The sequence below is a fragment of the Leptonychotes weddellii genome, chromosome 10 (assembly GCF_054177405.1).
Source record: "Leptonychotes weddellii isolate Sample4059 chromosome 10, ASM5417740v2, whole genome shotgun sequence".
NCBI classification, from domain to species: domain Eukaryota; kingdom Metazoa; phylum Chordata; class Mammalia; order Carnivora; family Phocidae; genus Leptonychotes; species Leptonychotes weddellii.
Genome location: NC_138378.1, coordinates 88399266 through 88406121, shown reverse-complemented (window position 1 = coordinate 88406121; position 6856 = coordinate 88399266).

Sequence of the window (6856 nt, the reverse complement as noted above, 5' to 3'; positions counted from 1 at the left end):
TAGCAACTTTTTGGCCTCTCATCTATGAGGCCTCTGGGCTCTGTGTTTTTGCCTGCCTCCCCGGAGCTAGTCTGATGAATATCCTGTTCTGTTCAAGGCCAGATGAAACGGATTTTTCTGTTTCCAGCTGCACCACACCCTTTAGCGACCTCCCACTGAGGTCTGGTTTCTGGTCTAGACAAGACACTTGGTTTTTTGGCTCATTTGCATAGCAGAGATTATTGACATCAGCCAGATCCCAATGAGTGCACAAACCTGTCTCAGCCCAGGTTCTCAGCCCCAGCCCTGCTCCAGTCTCCTCTCCCAGGTGGCATCTCTCCTTTCTCCTTCCTGTGGAGAAGTGTATCTGGCAAAAGTCCCATGTGTACGTAACAGTGATACACATCCTATAGAAATAAATGATAGTGATCCCTGTGAGCTGTTCTTTCACAGACCTTGAGCACTCAGGGGGAAAGTGAGCACCAGCAAGGAGGGAGAGGGAGGGGGGCACCAGCTGATTTAAAAGGTGAGGCCAAAGACAAAACTTCCTTATCCAATTTGGTCACATTCTGGCTATCAGTAGGACTGAAGGGTTGAAGCTATTAAAGAAGGAAAAGACATAGAACAGGTCACCATCTAATTAGGAAGAAATTTTTACATGCATATGAAATAGTCTGCATTTTCCATGGAAGATTCCAGGATTCCCTGCTTTGAGCCCCTGCTCCGCTGGGAGTCAACTATTTGCTGTTTTAACTGTAGGACAGCTCCTTTCCAACCTCCAGAATCCCATTTACCCATTCCCTCTACCTAGAATGCCTCCTCCCCTAATCTCCAACAACCAAAATCTTTTTGGTGTCAAGTCCTTCTTCAAAATTTACCTCCTATATCGAGACCTCCTCGATTTCTTCAGCCAAAAGTTGTCTAAGTTTCTCCTTGAACTCTTAAAGCACTATCTCGCAAACTTCTTCTTCTTCTTTTTTTTTTTTTCATTATTACCCTACTAGGGAGACCTTTTTAGATTCCACACACCCTCCCACCCCTGCCCTGAGTAACCTTCTGAAATTGTAATACTCCAGGGTAGGGGTGTCTAGAAGAAGGCTTGTCTGCAGGACTTTAAAGCCATGGTAATAAGAAGGAAGCAATACAAGTCACATGGCTAAAGAACGGGCACAGCTGATTTCCTCTACTGGTTTGAGTAAGGCTCTGCCCACAGGATTCCAGGTTCTTTGATTCCTTCTTTGACCAGAAGACCAGTCACTGACACAGATACCAAAAACCTGGCTCAGACATTCCTAAAGCACAATAGAACAAGAAGGAACACACAAAATGTAGAAGGGCTCCATTTCAGAAAGTGATTATGAATATCTTAAATTTGAATCAGATAAACTATGGATAGATTACAAGATATTTGCACTACTGGGGTGCCTTAGAGGGTGCCTTTAGGTAGTAGTATTGTGTGGGGCAATGCAAATAGAATTGGACTTGCAAAAAAAATACAGAAATTTGGGGAAATATATACATTGTACCAAGCATGGGGTACTAATATAGCATCTATCTGAATACAAAATATTGTATGAATAGGGAGGCCTCAGGGGAGGGAGAGAGACGGACAAGGGAATAGTCAGAACACACATGTGTATTGATTAAATTCACCATCTTATATAAGTGTGGTTTGCGGTGCCCCAAAATAATTACAATAACAACATCAAAGATCACTGATCACAGGGGTTGCCTGGGTGGCGCAGTAGGTTAAGTGCCCAACTCGGTTTCGGCTCAGGTCATGATCTCAGGGTCGTGAGATCAAGCCCTGAGTTGGGTTCCATGCTGAGTGTGGAGTCTGCTTGAGACCCTCTCTCCCTCTCCCTCTGCCCTTCCCACTTGTGCTCTCTCTCGCCCTCTCTAAAATAAATAAATCTTTAAAAAAAAGGTAAAAAAAAAATCACTGATCACAGATCACCATAACAAATATGATAATAATGAAAAAGTTTGAAATATTGCTAAAATTACCAAAATGTGACCCAGGGACATGAAGTGAGCAAATGCTGTTGGAAAAATGGTGTCAACAGATTTGCTCAACACAGAGTTGCCACAAACTTCAATTTGTAAGGAAAAAACAAAACAAAACCACCATATCTGTGAAGCATAAGAAAGTGAAGAACAATACCAAGAGGTACGCTTGTATAAAATTAATGCTTTAATCATTGAGGAAAAGTTGGAAGATACTGAAAAACATAAAAACCAAAATGAAGTAATCCCAACTATCTAGAACTAGCCACTGGCAATATTTTGATGAGCATCCTTTCCGTCTTTTTGCTATCCACCCATTTATCTATTTATCTATCATACCCATCTCCCTTATCTTGTAGCACCACGGCTTTCTTGATTTTCCTTCCTCTTTTCTCTAGCCATTTTTCTTCATGGGTTTCTTTTTTCTATTCATTCTGACGACACTGTTTGTCTCTTACTGGTGGAGATTAACAGACACTGTAAAGTATCTCAGTGTCCTCAGTCCTCGAATATAAGCATTCAGTGAATGTGTGCAGAATGACTGAACTTTCCTAGGCAAGATCGAGATTTCCTTTCACCTAAAACTATGCGTTCTCTGGTAAACACAGTGACTATTCACATATGTTTGGTTCTCTTTTCCTTTAGAGTAGATTATACTTCTCTGCCTGTTGAATTCAAGTGGGTCAGCGTGACTTGCTTTGGGCAATAAAATGTGAGCAGAATAGATGCATCATGTGGGGGCAGAAGCTTTCAGAACCAATACACATTTTGCCCGTTTCTTTCCCTCTGCTTAGGTGATTAGTCATGTACCATTTAGAGGTTCCTCCATTGAGCTGGGTTGTAGATTAAGAATGATTGTCCTAGGGCGCCTGGGTGGCTCAGTTGGTTAAACGACTGCCTTCGGCTCAGGTCATGATCCCGGAGTCCCTGGATCGAGTCCCACATCGGGCTCCCTGCTCGGCAGGGAGTCTGCTTCTCCCTCTGACCCTCCCCCCTCTCATGTGCTCTCTCTCATTCTCTCTCACACAAATAAATAAATAAAATCTTAAAAAAAAAAAAAAAAGAATGATTGTCCTATGAAGCAGAGCCCCCACTTACCCACGATGGACACGGAACACAAGCATGAAATAAACCTTTGTTGTTTCACACCATGGGTTGGTAAACTATGCCTAAGGGCAGACTGTGTTTGTAAATAAAGTTTTATTGCAACACAGTCATGGCCACTGAGTCATGTAATGGCTGTTTTCATGCTAGAAAGGCAGAGTTGAGTAGTTGTTACGTAGACCTTAGGGCCTGTGGTCCTAACTGATACACATTCCAAATATCCACATGAGTATCAGGAACAGGCTGGAGGGAGAAGAAAACCACAGCAAAGCCAGATACACTGACCCTAGAAGACCACAGTAGCTATATCTGCTTTTCTTAACCTTTTAAAACCCATCACAGACCTTTTTCATATCTTCCTTAAAACTCAAACATTCTTAATGTTTAAAATATAAATCATTTGTTCTTTAGTAAGAATAAGTCAAAACTGTGGTAATTTCTGAAGAAAGTTTTACTTTGATCTTGAAAGAGGCACTTTTTGTTTGTTTTGTTTTGTTTGGCGGGGTATCAGGGCGAACAGCAAGTCTGGAAGGAGAGTAGAACACAGCGGGGAACTTACTCTCTGCTTTGTCATCAGGGATATGCCTCCTCCCAGAGTCTCAGAGCCACCACCCGGCCCCTCTGAAGGATGGTGACTATGGGACCGGCAACATCACCAGAGACGGGAAAAACTCGAGGGGAGATGCCAGGAGGGTTTTGTGCAGGATTCCAGCAGACATGTAGTCCTCTCAGCCAGAGTCCACAGGGGAGGCCGCACGGGAACAGGAGGATGGAAGGATTGAGAGTCAGAAGGACAGAACCTGGGGGTGAGGGTTCTGAGACGGGAAGGATCTGCGGACTAAAGGGGAGGGATGACAGGGAGTGCCTGGAAGGCTTTGCTCATACTTTATAACTGAGCCAAACTACCTGAACAAGGAGAGACTGTTCTTCTGAGGACCCTTGCTGATCTGTAGCTGCTGGGGACACACGTGGCTTCCGTGCCCTCTGGGGCTCAGCCCAGCTCCTTTGCTCTCTCCTCTCTTCTCCCAGGACTCCTCCTCTATTTCTAGCCACAGCCTACTCTACTTCCTAGGATTCCTGAGATTGACATTCCCACCCTCTGGCACTCCCCATTCCCCCCCCCCCCAAAGGAGCACAAGAGTTGTTTACATTTCCCTGGAGTGCAACTACCCCGGGACCAACTGTGATGCCCCAACTCCAGGTTCTAGCTCCACCTTGACCAGTGCCTAATGGGGCCATCTTGGGTCACGAGTCCATTTGCCTCACTGAGTTCACCTGTAAAATTAGGAGTTTGATGATATAATCTGTAAAATCACTTTTAACTCTCAAGGTGTTTCTGCAAATCACTACAGGGAAATAGAGATCACCAAAAACAAACAAACAAATAAAGGAACGTTACAGGCTTCTAGGAAACCTCAACATAGCCTCATAAAAGTTTTGTCTGAGTTATGGTGAAATGAAAATGGGGTCAATCCTTTCTCCAGTGCCTTTTCTTGACAGAGGGAAATCTCCTAGGATACAGGAAACTCATTGGTATGTCAAAAGGTGGGACTCACAGGAAGGTTTCCTGTTGTTTCCAGAAGTAAGAAGTCAGCCTGGCAATTTGGATCCCAGATAACAATTTGTCTGAGATATGTTCATTACTAAGTATACCAGCACAAACTCTTGGACATGAGGATGGGCCTGAAATCTTTGGAACATTTAGCCACTAAATAGTCTCTTATTCTATTCCCTGAAAAGAACTTACTGCTTCATTCAAAGCCAATGAAGCTCATCCAGCCCCTTCCTCCCTGGAAACCCTGGCTTCTAGATCTCACCTGGCCATGGAGGCTAAGCCAGTCTTTAAAGAGCCAGATAATAGAGGAGTTCAAGTGAGACTCCAGAGTCAGCCAGCTTGAGTTTGGATCTCCTCCCACCACTTACCTGAATGGCTAAGGGCAAATACATAACTCTTTCTAAGCCTCAGTTTCCTCATCTGTACAATGGGTACTTATTTTATAGAGCAACAGTTTAATTGAGAGAAAGCCAGTCATGACCTGAATGAGTGCTAACAGATACCAGCAATTGTTGTTATACTGAATCTTGGTAGACTAGATAAATCTTATGGCAGAAGACCCTCCCCTCCCCCCAGGCCCCTGTCTGCCACCTGCTCTTCTCCCCACAGCCCGTTTTTATAGGATTCACCATTCCTTGATACCCTATAGGCAAGCTGGCCTCAGGACTTGTGTGTTGAGCCCCAGGCAGAGTGGTAGAGCAGCTTACTGGCATTTTGATCCAGAAATCCTCCCTTTTCACCCTTGGTTGGTGGGCAGGGGGCAAAGTGAAAACACCAGGTCCAATGGGAGCTTCCCTTCTGGGGCAAGGGATGAATGAAGAGCTTTCAAAGCCCTGCTCTGCCAGTGACTTGGGCCAGCACTTGGTACATGGTGAGACTCGAGATCTATTTGCTTCTCGATTCCATCCGTGGCCCCCGAAGCCATGAGAAAAGGGGCCAAGTCCCTTGCCAACCCTTCTCTTCTCCCTCCCCTAAAGAAAGTTCTCACCTGGCTCCTTCCTTATTAGAGTTTACCTGGAGCTTCCCCCTGACCCAGACACCCCACCACCCCTGAGCCACCTGGGGAAGAGTCTCACCAAAGGCGCTTGGGGCCCTTTCCAGGTGCAAAGCTGGTACTGGGGCCGGCCTGGGGGCAGGTGCGGCTGCGGATTGGCAGGCAGGGTGGCGAGCAGCCCCGAGCCCAAACTTGGGCGCCGCGGGCCGAGTGGGGAGCGGGGGGGGGGAGGGGGGCTCGACGCAACATCAAAGGCTGGGGGGGGTGGCGCGGGGCCGGAGCCCACCTGCGAAAGCCCAGCCGACCCGCAGGTTTGGGCTTTTCTCAGGAGAACAGAAAATTCCTGGGTTAAGGACGGCGATCGCTTTCGTCTTCCCCGACAGCCGCCGTCCTGCCTAACTCCGCCGCTTGGAGGAGGCCGCCCGGCATCTGGGGCGACCTGGCCGCGCGGTCCCCACAGCGCAGCTCGGCGCCCGGCCCGATGGCTCAGATCTCTCCGAATACAGGAGGTTGAAGGGAAACAGGACGAGGCGGCGCGGGATGCGGATCTCCGGCCGGCGCAAAGGCTTCTTTCTCCAAGGAAGCCCGGGCTCCGAGGACCCGAGGTTCCGGGACTGGACAGAGGGGCGACATTTGCCCCTGGCAGGGTCAGCAGGCGGAGCGGCGGCTGGACTCCCCTCTGCCTCGGCTGGGCGTCGGAAAGGGGGCAGTTTAAGGGTGCGGGGCAGATGATGGGGAGAGGGCCGCGTGGCGCTGCCGCAGCGGACCTCCAGAAAACAGGTAACTGAGAAAAGTGAGGATGGGGGTTAAAAAAAAAAATGGCTAAGAAAAAAAAAGATGAGAAAAACGCAAAGAGGGAAAGGACGGTGGGAAAAGAAGGGTGCAATCAACGGGAACAGTCAGTTGCTGGGTCGGTGCCAGGATGATAAGTTCCCAAATAAAAAGTGGACGTGAAAAAGTAGTTCTCGAAGTGCTTCCCAAGACCGCATCAGCATCACCCGGGGAACTCGTTAGAAATGCAAACCTACTGCTCAGAAACTTCCACCCAGCAATCTGCATTTCACCAGGTCCTCTGGGTGATTCTGCTGCCGGCTCAAGTTCAAGAACCACTGGTACCAAGGAAGGGCACGGCCTGGGGGCTGGGAAACTGGGCCTCTCAATTTTGCCATCAGTAGAAAGGAGGGTTGGACTAGATGGGGGGAGGCTGGTGGATGGAG